The following is a 12,886-nucleotide window of genomic DNA, read 5'->3' on the forward strand; positions in this document are numbered from 1 at the left end:
TTTTTTTTTTTTTTTGTACTGGGGATGGAACTCAGGACCTTGTGCTTGTGAAGCAGATGGCACTGAGCTAAATCTCTGGCCCAGGCACTTTCAAATGCACAGTTGAATCATGGTACCTTAGGACTTGGAAGGACTTCAGCAGACCTCCTGTCCTACTTTGAAGAAGCAGTAAGAAAAAGTGTATGGAAGAATTACCATAAATTTACACCATAGTTGCCAAACTAGACAACACATATTTTTTCAGAAATTCGGGCACTAATCAACTTCCTATTGGAATCATCACCCTATGGCCCAAATAACATTGAGCCTTTCTATCTTCCTTCCTCAAGCATAGTTTAACACTGTTTATAGTTTCAGACTTTTCCCTAAACCCCATCTTTACTTTTTTTAATCTCTCTTTTCCAACTATATGAACTTTGATATGATTAAGAGTCTCATTCTTCCCACAAAAAATACTTCTGAATCTATGCTTTTACTCATTCCTGTGTTCTGAATTTCAGTGTTGTCTATCCAGTTTCTGTTTGACCATGTTACCTGTCTTTGCTAAGTGAACTTGCCGTAACTACGAGCTTCTATAGATTGGATGGTTTAAGCAACTGAAATTTATTGTCAGATGGTTCTGGAGGCAGGAAGTCGAAGATCAAGGTACCATCATGTTTGGAGTCTGGTTCTGGCCCTGTTCTTGCTTTGCAGGTAGCTTTCTTCTCTCTGTGTCCTTACAGATATAGCTGGCTCTGCGGTACACATTCTTATTAGGACACTAATCTCATCCTAAGGCTCTACCTCATGACCTCATGGAAGTCTAATTATCTCCAAGAGGCCCCACCTCCAAGCATCATCATGCTTTGTCATTAGGCATTCAGCATATAAATTAGGGCTGGAGAGACATAATTCAGCTTGTAGCCTTCTATTCCCAGAACCCCCAAATTCATGTCCTGCTCACACTGAGCATGCATTCATTCCTTCCATTACTTCTAAAAGTTTTAACTTTTTCCAGCATGAACTCTGACGTCTGGAGTGTCATCTAAATACCATCTAAATCAGACACAGATAAGACTTGAGAAATGATTCATCATGAAGAAAAATTTCCTTCATGCTGTGAAATGCACAAGTTATGTATGGCTTCCTAAAAAATGGCAAGACAGGTTAGGATACATATATTCATACTCTAAAAAACTGAAACTGGAAGAAAGGAAGGGTGACAGGTCCTAAGAAGCTCCTCTGGGCCTTCTAGCTCGAAAATAACCCTCTTTGGCTCACGTCCTGCCTCGCGAGCTCACTGAAGTGTCACTGTGATCGTAGGTGGAGGCCTTACTGTCTGTGAAGACTGAATGCAGTGGTCTGATGATGTCCCACTCACCTCAGGGGCATTTTTTTCTTCTTCTTCAAGGTAGCACATACTTGTGAACACATAGGTCTGTCATTCCACTGTATGAAATCCAAAAAATATGACTACTTCTTTTTTTCATTGCGACCTCTGTCCCCTTCAGTTAAAACTGGCGGTATTTCTGCTACGTAATCCCATAAACTGTTTAGCATGTGACATTCCAACTACACCCTTTCTTCCAAACCAATATGCTAGCTTTTTGGAATATGGGTAGGCTGAGAGTTCCCCAGATCTTGTTCCAGGTCTTTCTTGCTTAAATCAGTTTCAATCTGTCTCTCTCTTTTCACATTTTTCTATAAGCAGCCAGGAGGATCCAAACCTCTCCTTCAATACATTATATAAAAATATACTCCACAAAATATTCACTTTTCCTCTCCCAAGTTCTATCTCTCACAGAACACTAGAGCACAGTTCAAGCAAGTTCTTTTCCATTGTATTACTAGAATAATCTTTCTTCCAATTTCCAGTATCTTTTCCTTAATTTTTTTCTGAAATTAATCCAAATTGCTCTCACCATCCATATTTCTTGCATGCTCTCTCAAACTTCTAGCCCTCACCCATTACCTAGTTCCAAATCTATTTCCACTTGTTTGGGACATTTGCAACAGCAGCATATTACTTCTTGGCATCAAAATGTACATTAGGGCTCTCCAGAGAAATGGAGCCAATAGGGAGGGATGGATAGAAAGGTAGATGATATGTACATGACACAGATACATAAATAAATGGAGAGAAATTAATATAGTGACAGAAATTTCAAAGACTCCATCTTCTTGAATAAAGGAGATAATCTCTATATAGCAGTATGTCATCTATATATCTGTCTGTCTATCTATCAGATGATTCATTATAAGAATTTATTCTATGATTTTGGAGAGTGAGACATCTTTAATGACCTGCTATCAGAAAACTAAAAACCCAAAGGGCCCAAGGTATAGTTCTATCCTAATTCACGATGAAGAAGAACAATACTGCAGTTCAAACAATGAGGCAGAAGTTGCCTCTTACTTGGTCTTATTGTTCAACCCATTTCCTCGTAGTGGTTCAGTGAGGCCCAGTCATGCAAGTGTGGACAAGCTGCTTTGCTCAGAATACCTAATCGAATGTTACTCTCATCCAGAAACATCCTCAGAGACATCCCCAGAATAATATTTAACCAAATTTTTGGACATTTCATGGTCCAGTCCTGTTGACATCTGATACCCCAACTACTCAGGACAAAATGAGACATATTTGCCTGAATTGGAAGGTTTAGTGTGGATTAAAGATTGAGAAGTTTGAGAGCATACAGTGGTTACAGGAATAAGTTCAATCCACTTATTAATACTGGCCATTCTGCTGCAATTCTGATCTTTCTTATCTATTGTCACTCTCAGCCTCTTTGCTCAGAAACTCACATTTGGCTTTCCCTTTCTCACTCATCCTGGGAAAGGCCTAGAACTCTCATCTGGCTGGTGCTGTGTGGGCAGGCGGGCCATTCCTTACCACACCCTGCTGTAACATCAGCTTACGAGCACGCTCTGCCTGGCTTCATCAGAGGCTAAAGTCTGAAAGTTTGCATGCTCCCTAAGTCCACATGTCGAAATCTTATCTCCCAAGATGGTGGCATTAGGAGTTAGAGTTTTAAAAGTTGAGGGGCCCACCTTCACACATGTTTTAGAGTTCTGATAAAAGAGGACCAAGGGTGCTGCTCCCTGTACAAGGAATTGGGTCCTCATTGATTCTGCTTGACTGGATTGATCTTGGGACTTCAAAGCGCCTACAACTATAAAAAATAAATTTATAAATTTATAATTTATAAATTTATAAATTTAAATTTATAAACTTCTTAAATTATGATATTGTGTTTTAGCGGCCTTAATAGAACAAAACAAGTCCCCACCTGTAGAGGGGTCAAAGAGTATTGCAATAAAAGATACGGCTATTTTATATTTTACTTTTCTTTCATTATAAAGGATGGGGAGCATAATGCATTTCTGCCTTTTCTTGTAACTGTAATAAAATGTTGTGTGTGGTCTATAAATGCCAGGTGAGATGCACTGATTTTACTTCCCAAGATTTTTTTTTTTTTACAATATGCATTATTTTCTACTCTTCCCACCACTAATCTCACTCAGTCCTTTAATATGTGGAAGGTCCCCTTTCATCAGTTGGGTCATTATTTTCTGGATTAATTCTCAGTTTGTATTGAAATGTCTGTTTTTATCAGTGCATCAAGAGTTAATCACTCCCTGGCATACATTCATGCTAACCAAGCTCAAGGATGGATGCATGAATTGGAATTAAAATCTATTAATTTATAACTAAAATAATGCAAGTAGAGTCAATGTTTACATTTAATGGTTAGCATATTCTCTTCTGTGAAAAGGCTACATGAGTACTCAAATTAAAATCTGTAAGGGCCAGGGATTTAGCTCAGTGGTTTGGTGGCCTGCCTTGCAAGCGCAAGGACCCAAGTTCAATCCCCGGTACCTAAATAAATAAATAAATAAAAAATCTGTAGACTACTTGATGAGTATGATATCAAAGCCACAGGAAATAGCCAATTCAGGCAAGACAATTCTTGGCAGAGATAATGAGGGTCTTTCTCTTCTGTCTTGGTGATATGTCTACCCTAGAGGACAAAGCTCATGTATTTGAGGACAAATACTGTTTTTCATTAAAAATAACATGGAGAATGAACAATTCAGCCTTTTAGATATGTGCTTTGTTATTTTACATAGTACAATCCTCTCTTGCTCCATTTTAAAGTGAGTGCCAGAGCTACAGAATCATAATTTTTAGTTAATTAAATTATATCTGTCATAGTAACTTCTCTATTCTAAAGTTGAAGTATCACTAGATATTTTACTAGATGATGGTAAAAATCATAGTCAAGCATTTCTAGGTTATTCTGTTTACAGATAGGATTACATATAAATTAGGTTTTTTTAATACAAAATTTATCTGCACTGACTTTGGTTTATATTCCCTAAAAGAACATTATTCTTCATTAACTCTTAAAGAAAAGCAATTATGCTGTAAAATGAAATGAGTTTCTTTGTACAGGACAGTGAATGATCACGTAACCTGCTCAGGCTTCCCGACTATGCTCAACTTTGAATCCATCTAGAAGGAACCCAAAGTGGTAGCAGAGATAAAATAATTCAGAGTGATTATTTTTCTTCCACATCAGTACAGTTTCTGCATTAAAATGATAGCAAAGAAACTTACATAGAGATTTACTTAAATTGATTATTTTTAATTCTTTGAACTATAAAAGGAGATGTCTTTGGACAAAATACAATAGGATCATCAGATCTATAGAACATAGGACTTGTCTTTCAATCATTACCTCTTATGTAAGTAAAACTTCACCTGTAATAAAGAATCTCTGCTACCATAAGAGTCTTGAATATAAGGAGAAGATACAGTTTTTAAAAGAAATTCAGTTATCCTCATAAACAATGAGTAATTTTTAAAAGAAATTATAAAAGTTTTGGTTGAGAAAAACTAGTTTTCAGCCATCTTGCTTCTTTCCATATACCTTACTCTTCCCTTCTCTTGCCTGGGTCAAGAAAATAAAAATTAGAAAATAAAGGTAAGGCTTTTATATCGTCTCTTAGTAGGAAATTATAGTAGAACTTTTCTCTTATAAGCTCTCAGATGATTTTCCACAAGCCCTTCAGACAAGTATGAACAGAATTCAGAGTCTTTAAATGATTTCCTATTCTTTATTGCTCAAGAGATCATTGTCTTAATGATCCATTGACCCTTAGACCTCTGTGTTCAAGAATAATCCCCAATGTGGAAAATCGATCATAAATAAAGGGCCACTGAAATGTAATTGAGTATCACTATAACTGAACAGCCAATATGTGTTTTGTGAGCATGTATCCAACTTAGACAACTAGACCAAGAGAGTCTTGTTTGCTTAAGAACTCAGGAGCAGTCTACAGGAAAACTGCAGTCCAGGTATGAGCCTATGACCAGAGTGGAAAACCTAAACTATCGCTATTCTTTACTTATATGTGCATCAGTATTTTGGCGATTTACATATTGTAATTAACTATGGAAAGGGTGATCTACAGCATGCACGCCCAGCCTAACGCAGGGCATCATAACTAAAGGACTCTTTGAGCAGGCTCCACAGCCTGACCCCACAGCAGTTGGAGGGTGGCACTTTGTATTAAAAAAATAATTTAAAGCTAAATCCTCCCATGACAACCTCAGTCTTCAACACTAAAATAGTTGGACATCCAGATGAGATATAACTTCGCATCTTTAGTTTGTAGCCATGGCCTTGCAGTATTTATAAAATAAAGAGGAAACAGAATGAAATAGGAGAAACACATGTACCTAGTATAATTCAGCTTATTAGAACTCACCTTTTCTTAGCACTAAGATGTTGGGCTCAATTTCTGTTGATTCTTCTTCAGGTAATTAAAGACAAATGAAAACTAAAAGCAGCATAAAAGAAATGATAGGAAATAGGCAGGTGGACTCTGTGGAGATGGGTATTGATTCAGAGAAGGGGAAAGAGGGAGCAGAGAGGGAGATATGAAGCGATTGATACCTAATATGTATATGAACCAATCCCCCAAGATGAGTGTGACTATTATGCATCATGGTCATACACCACTAACAAGTAGACACATAAATACCTCATCCAGTGAGAGGAACGGGGACTTAAAAAGACATTCTTAATGGATAATATCCATTTCCCTTTCATTGTCTCCCTCCTTTTCTGTCTGCACTAGCTATCTCAGTACATGACTTGCTATATTTAGCAATCACAGTTTGCAAAAATATTGACTGTGCCATGACTTCTTTTAAACTTTTAACTTATTAGTCATTTAAAAATGAAAGATAATTTGATTATTTGAGGAAATCTCAGCATTTTAGAGACAAGTGGCACTGAACAGGCTAGCAAGGTGAAATACATCCTTCAAATCATTTATTGAGATACCTTTGACTTTCTAAAGTAGAAGCTATACTGACAAAGCCAGTCTATCCATTCAGAAAGTAATGCTGACTTGGACACACCTAAAACAATTCACAAAGAGATGAAAGAGTAATCACACATGGGTGTCAGTGAGAAAATTCCTTTGACAGTAGTACATTTAGTTTTGGTATTATCAGAAAAAAAATTTCTAAAATAAGCAACTAGATTTCATTCTATGTCATTGTACCCAGTTAGTATGATGAGCAGTCAGACACTAGACTACCTTCCAAATGCAATTATAAAAAAGAAAAAAGGATAGAAAGAAAATTCCCAAATATAAACATCCAGAAATGCTAGAATTATATTTTTCTCCATGATTTTCCATGTGCCGCAATTTCTTTTGTATCATAAATGCTACTAGTGTTTCACTTTTCATGAGGTAGTATTTTATGAATACTAATGTCCTCCATTTGAGTCAAAGGTTCTAAGACCCAATTCAAAGGCCTCATCCAGGATTCTGCTGAAGTAACAATAAAGCATTAAGTTACTATAAACTGAGTCACTACAGAATTTTAAAAACATGTGGTAGAAAGCAGGAGAAAAGTTTTAAAACAGTAGAAAATGAAACCATAGGATCACAAGGACAGAAGTACTGACACCACAGTGTTTTAATGCAAGAGATTTTTCAAAAGAGTTGAATTTGTCAAAATTGACACAGACTAGTATTTTCTCCCACTTTTGTCCATTTAGGTTAAATACCAAGATAGATAAAAGACGGGGTATTGGGGCTTTTAATTTTTTTGTTTCTGTTTTCAACTAACAAATCTTGCTATTTTAAGAAGTATTCTATAAGTTCTCAAATTTAATTAGCAAGTACATATTGAATATCCAGAAATAGGGAAATAAAAGATAACCTTTTGCAAAAGCCAGGTACTTCACATTTTAAAGCATTAAAGAAAAAAAAAAGTACTAATTCATCACTCTTCAGTTCTCTGGCTTTTAAACCAAACAAGTCACAGACAATTCTACCACAGACTGTCAAGCCTTCAAATGTCTGATGTGGAGGATCTTCATTGCAATTCAGTAAGTAGAAGACTAGGAATTAGCACTGGCAGATGAATCACAGCAAACGGGTTGCCATGGTGATGACTCTAAACAATATTTGGTATCAGCAGGAATCAATGGAGCCCCTGGAAAAGTGGGATCAATATCACCTTGGAAATGATCAGGAATGTAAAATTTCATGTCTTACTCCTGACCTGTTAAATCAGAAAATGAGTCTTAACAAACCGCTAGATGATTCTAACCCATCCTCAAGTGTGGGAACCACTGGCCTACACTACTAAAGGTTGATAATAAATGGATTGTTATTATATGAAAGACAACTGCCCCCAAAGAAAAGTTTTTAAACTAACACGGAAACCAGAAAATTGAGGGCTGCAGCCTAGAGATTTAGTCTAGAGTACACATGGCAAAGAGATCATCAGCAGATAAACAATATAGATAATATTATGGCAACGAATGCTACTTGAGTACTTAGGATAAAAGGAATAAAGGAAATGAAATTAATGAGTATTAATTTTCGATTCTTCATGTTTAAATTCTGGAAGTTATTGACCATTTGTGAGCCCCTCGGGTGAAGAGCCTACTTCTAGCCTACAGATCCCCACATTGGAGACTAGAAAGGACAGCAGATGAACACAGTGGAGAGAGCACCCTTCTCTGCTTCTGAGACATTGTGTTCCATATGGCAGGGTAGGTAGCCCGGGGAATATGTGCTTGCTATAGATCAAGACTTTGAAAAATTGTCTAGAAGAAATAAACACATCTCCCACTCCCAAGGCAAGTTCAACTCACACACTTCTAAATCAGGCCAGGTTGAACGGAGCTTCCTTGGCTGCAGATGAGACAAATGGGCTTTTAAACATAGGAAAGGCATTTCCAGGAATAGTCACTGCCCATAAGCAAGGCACAAAGGCCTTAGCAAGCACATAAGAAGAAATCTGTTAATTACACATCCAAAAATTAATGTAGGGTGAGTGGGTCTCTTCTCTCCACAGTGTTTCTCAAAGGGTTTGTAAGGCAGAAAGTGACATCTTTATAAGATTATCTGAGAGTCACTCTTTGAAAATAGATTATTGAGGAAAAATGACAAAAACAAATAGGGTTTTTCTCAATGTACTTTGGGAGGAAATAAATGGTCACCACATCTGCCAGAAACTACCAAGGCATATTACTTTCTGGTAGGAAGAATGTTATATGAAAATATCCTGATGATGTTCATGAGTCAAAATAACTTTTTCAATGTGTTATTTATTTTAGATGAATGGTTATTATGACAATTAACTGGAATATACTTTAATAGCGAGTTTCCACCAAATGTAAATGTTCTAATGTATATTTTATAAGAAATAATGCCCTAAAATATATTTTATCATTCTATTCATGGGGCTTGGATTGTATTAACACATTTCTACATATTGACTTACTGAAAAAAGCAAAACTGGAAAGTATTTCCCTCTTTAACATCTTATCATCCAAAAACTATCATTAACACTTCTTATTTGCCTCAGACTTCTGTCACACGACATGAACTCTTAAAAGTCACAAACTAATAAATACAACAAGACACAAAGAGGAACTGTAAAAGTTTTAAATATCACATTGCACTGTACACACTTGCTATGTGCTCTGTATGGTAAATAAATATTTTTACACACTATCTCACTAAATATTCTAAATAAATATGAAAAATGATCTGTAGATGGATTGACTAATTTAGAGTCAGAGAGCTGCTTTTTTCTCTTGGGAAAAAAAATCTAGCTGGTTTTAGACTTTGACTATAAATCCTTATTTGTCTACATCTTTTAACTTGATCAAGTAACCATTTCAAATTTACAAAACGGAAAGTTGGGCCTTACATGTCACTAAATTTCATGGGGTTTTTATTTGCTATTATCTTGTTTTCAAATATCCAACTTTTTCTTTCTGTACAGAAAAATAAAGTACATGCATACATTTGCATGAAGATACAAAAATGAAGGGAGAATTTTGTTTTCATGTTTTTCTTTATTATGATACAGAGCACAGCATAGCACTTCAGATTAAGGGCTACCATCATCCCCTATTGAGGTTAATTGAATGCTCTGTTTCTAGATTTCAAAATACATCAATTAGAGAGAATTAAACAGTATTAATAGAGATTAGAAAGCCTTATCCACTTCAGGACAGTTCCCGTGCAAAATGCCCCTATGTTTAATTCCACATCAATGAAATATAGATAAATTAGTGCAATTACGTACTATAACATAGTAAGACACCAAACTCTTGTGGGTGACTAGCAGAGTTAGACTTCTGCTTTTGTTGTAAAGTAGGAGACATAATTAATTTTGTGCCAAAAGACTCCTGGTCTGTGATCAAGGAAAACAAATTCACACAGACTTTGTTATATAAACATAATACTTTGTCATATGCACGTAATACTGGGGGACAAGTGTCATCTGAAGGGTATCAGTATAATGATTGATACCTCCCTTTAATAAAGAAAAGGAAATCGTTAAAACCTTTCAAATATATATAGAAAAAAATGTCCTTCTTAGCCCAACTCCACAGTTTCTTCCACCATAACCCTCACATTTAGGTGAACTCTAATAGGTGATAGAACACCCCCTTGCTTAGTTATTTCTTGTGAGTAGTTGAATAATACAAAATATTTGCAGAATATGAAGGTCAGATGTGTTTCTCCCACCGACACAGTAAGCCAGGGGAGCCTAGGAAGCAGATGCTCAAGTATAAGTCTGTGGTGGGGCAGAAGCAGCATTCAGGCAAGAGCACTGTCATGGCCAAAGTCCTCCTTGCACCTCTTCTTTTCGCACTGCGTTACCATGGCCAGTCCCTGCAAGTTCACTCTTACTCATTCTCTTCCTACCCTGGTTGCTAAGCCTTATTCCCATTTCCTCTATACCTATAAGCTTGGTGTTTCTGTACGCATGCATACATCTTTATCAGTGCGCTGTTTTGTTTGGAATGGTATTATTTCATATTATTTCATTATTTCTTCTGTCAGTTGTCGCTAGCGATGTAGTCACGCTACCGCACAAGTGTAGGGTGCCGTGACTTTGTAACTGCCGCAGATCACACTACCGCATTGCCTGCAATGACCACGTTCTATCACCTCCTTCTCCTCATGGACATCTACTGTTCTCCTGCTCTCCACTACCATGACTGGAATCAGAATAAATAGCTTTAGGTACTTTACAATCTATGAACTAATTGGTTTTTCTATCCAGGGTGTTGCCTAAAGATGATAATGCACTTTAAACTGTGTTAAATATTTCCAGATTGTTTTAAACAATCAGACTTTCTTTTTCAAAAATGTGATTTAGCTGGGTATGGTGGCACACACCTATAATCCCAACACTCAGGAGGCTGAGGCAGGAGGATCGCTGTGAGTTTGAGACCAGCCTGAGCTACACAGTGAGTTCCAAGTCAGTCTCAACTACATAGTGAGACCCTATCTCAAAAAACAACAACAAAAACAACAACAACAAAACAAAACAAAAAAAATGTGATTTGTACTACCTCATATATACAGAAGCTTGGCCTGGGAATTCTTTCTCAAAGTTCTCATCAGCAGCTATTCTTTTTTAATAAAGTTTATTGAATCATAATTTTGTCTGAAGTTACCACCTTTGTCAAAAGTCCAGGCAAACCCTTCAACGTAGTCTACAATTTCTTAATCAAAGTCAGCAGCTTATGGAGAGCTTCAGCATCTACAGACACCCCTCTAGCAGCCAGGCAAATTTCCCAAAACTGTTAAGAGTGACTGATTCATCTCAAATTTTCTTGCTTTTCTATGTCTCTTCTGAACAACTTCCTCTGGGAGATTAGCAAGCTTTGCTGCATTAAAGCCATAGCTCTTGGACCAACCTCTTTTAGTGAATTTATAGAGAAAGGTAATACTCTCTTGACTGGGGTCTTCACACTCATTTTCTACCAAGGATTCCATATGTCTGGAGTGCACAGCAACATTTTTAGAATAATCTCCTACTAATTAGTGATATTGAGGAGTAAACAATGCAGGACACCTTATGGTCTCAGAAAGTTCTTTAATAACTACCTTTGTTATTATTGTCAAATGTTGCAGTACCTCATCCTAATTCACCCACCAGCACCAGAGAATGTGTTATTGCATGCCTTAGTAAGCTGGAGTTTCACTCAATTCAGCCAAAAAAAAAAAAGGACTTTCCTCAGACATTATTTTATCTGAGGCATTGAGTCTAGTAAACATTCTATCAACTGGTGTGACCCTACTACTTCAGCATAACAACCCATTTGGGCCATTTCAGCTAATAGGCCAGCCTGTCTTATGAGTAGACGTCACCCCATATCTGGTCCAGCAACAAGAACACAGAGGCATTTGCCATTTTCTTCTTGTTGTTCCTCACAGCCTAATAGAACGTCTGTCATTAGGAATAAAATAATATCTAAAACAGGAATGCAGAGATGGCATGATTCTTTAAGCTCTAAGAAGGGTAGAGTGTCTTTTGGTAACAGAGCTACTGGGCAACACGTAGAACCAAGACCTCCTTGACGATAGTTTGCAAGGTTCAATAGAACACCCAGCACTGCGATTCGCTCGACAACTCACTGCCAGTCCTTATCATTTTTACTGAAGCTGTAGAATAGTTGTTGCATGCAGTCCTTCAATGATTTGTTCCTCAGCATTTATCAAATTAGCCAACTTCTTCTCAACAGTTTTGGTCGAATATCTTTTATAGCCCTTTTTTGTCAATTCAACGCATGCTACTGGCCAGGTCCTTTCATTTCAAGAATTGTTATTGTACATTTTCTAAGATTTGCAATTCAGGCTGACATGTCTGTTATCTCATTTCAACTTGTGTTTCTAAAATTTGCCACAATTTTCAGCATTCTAATGTTCTTTTTGTCTATTTGAATTTCCTCATCCATGAATTGCCCATGAAAATCTTTCTGTCATTTTTCTGTGGAGTATCTTGCCTTATTTTTTTACTGTTTTTCAAGGATTTCAATGTATATAATATATATATCTTTATTTTCTTGTTTTAAGAAATACAAATATATTTTCCTAGATGTTCATTTATGTATTAATTATGTCTGTTCAGTGGCTTGAAGCTTTCATCCTAATAATAAATTGATCTCTTTTTTACTGTGTGATTTATACTTTTGAGATCTTTTTAAAAATCTTTCCATTATCTTACAGAGGTGCTGTCATAAAATTTTTCTATTAGACATAATTATATTTTTACATTTAAATTTCTTATTTATGGTATAAGATAAAAATCTGACTTTGATTTTTTTTTTTTACCAGGAATCATTTTGGGACCTTATTGCAAGGCAGGTGGCAAAACCATTGAGCTAAATCCCTGGCCCTGATTTTTTTTTTCTCATTGAGTTTATTGGTACATTTTAGGTACACAGTACAGTTACATTCATCATTGGGATCTTGTACCTTTATATGACAGGTCTTGGTTCTCATTTTTTCCCCTTGTCATTGCCCTCCCTTCATCCCCTCCTACTCTCTCCATTTACAAACA

At 36.5% G+C, this 12,886-nt stretch overlaps 1 pseudogene; it reads right to left on the bottom strand.

The window, feature by feature from the left end:
• Positions 1-11,036: 11,036 nt before the first annotated feature.
• LOC104857755 lies at positions 11,037-12,008 on the bottom strand (annotated as a pseudogene).
• Positions 12,009-12,886: the final 878 nt, after the last annotated feature.

This window comes from Fukomys damarensis, unplaced genomic scaffold (assembly GCF_012274545.1).
Source record: "Fukomys damarensis isolate Sample0158 unplaced genomic scaffold, DMR_v1.0_HiC HiC_scaffold_27, whole genome shotgun sequence".
Taxonomy (NCBI): domain Eukaryota; kingdom Metazoa; phylum Chordata; class Mammalia; order Rodentia; family Bathyergidae; genus Fukomys; species Fukomys damarensis.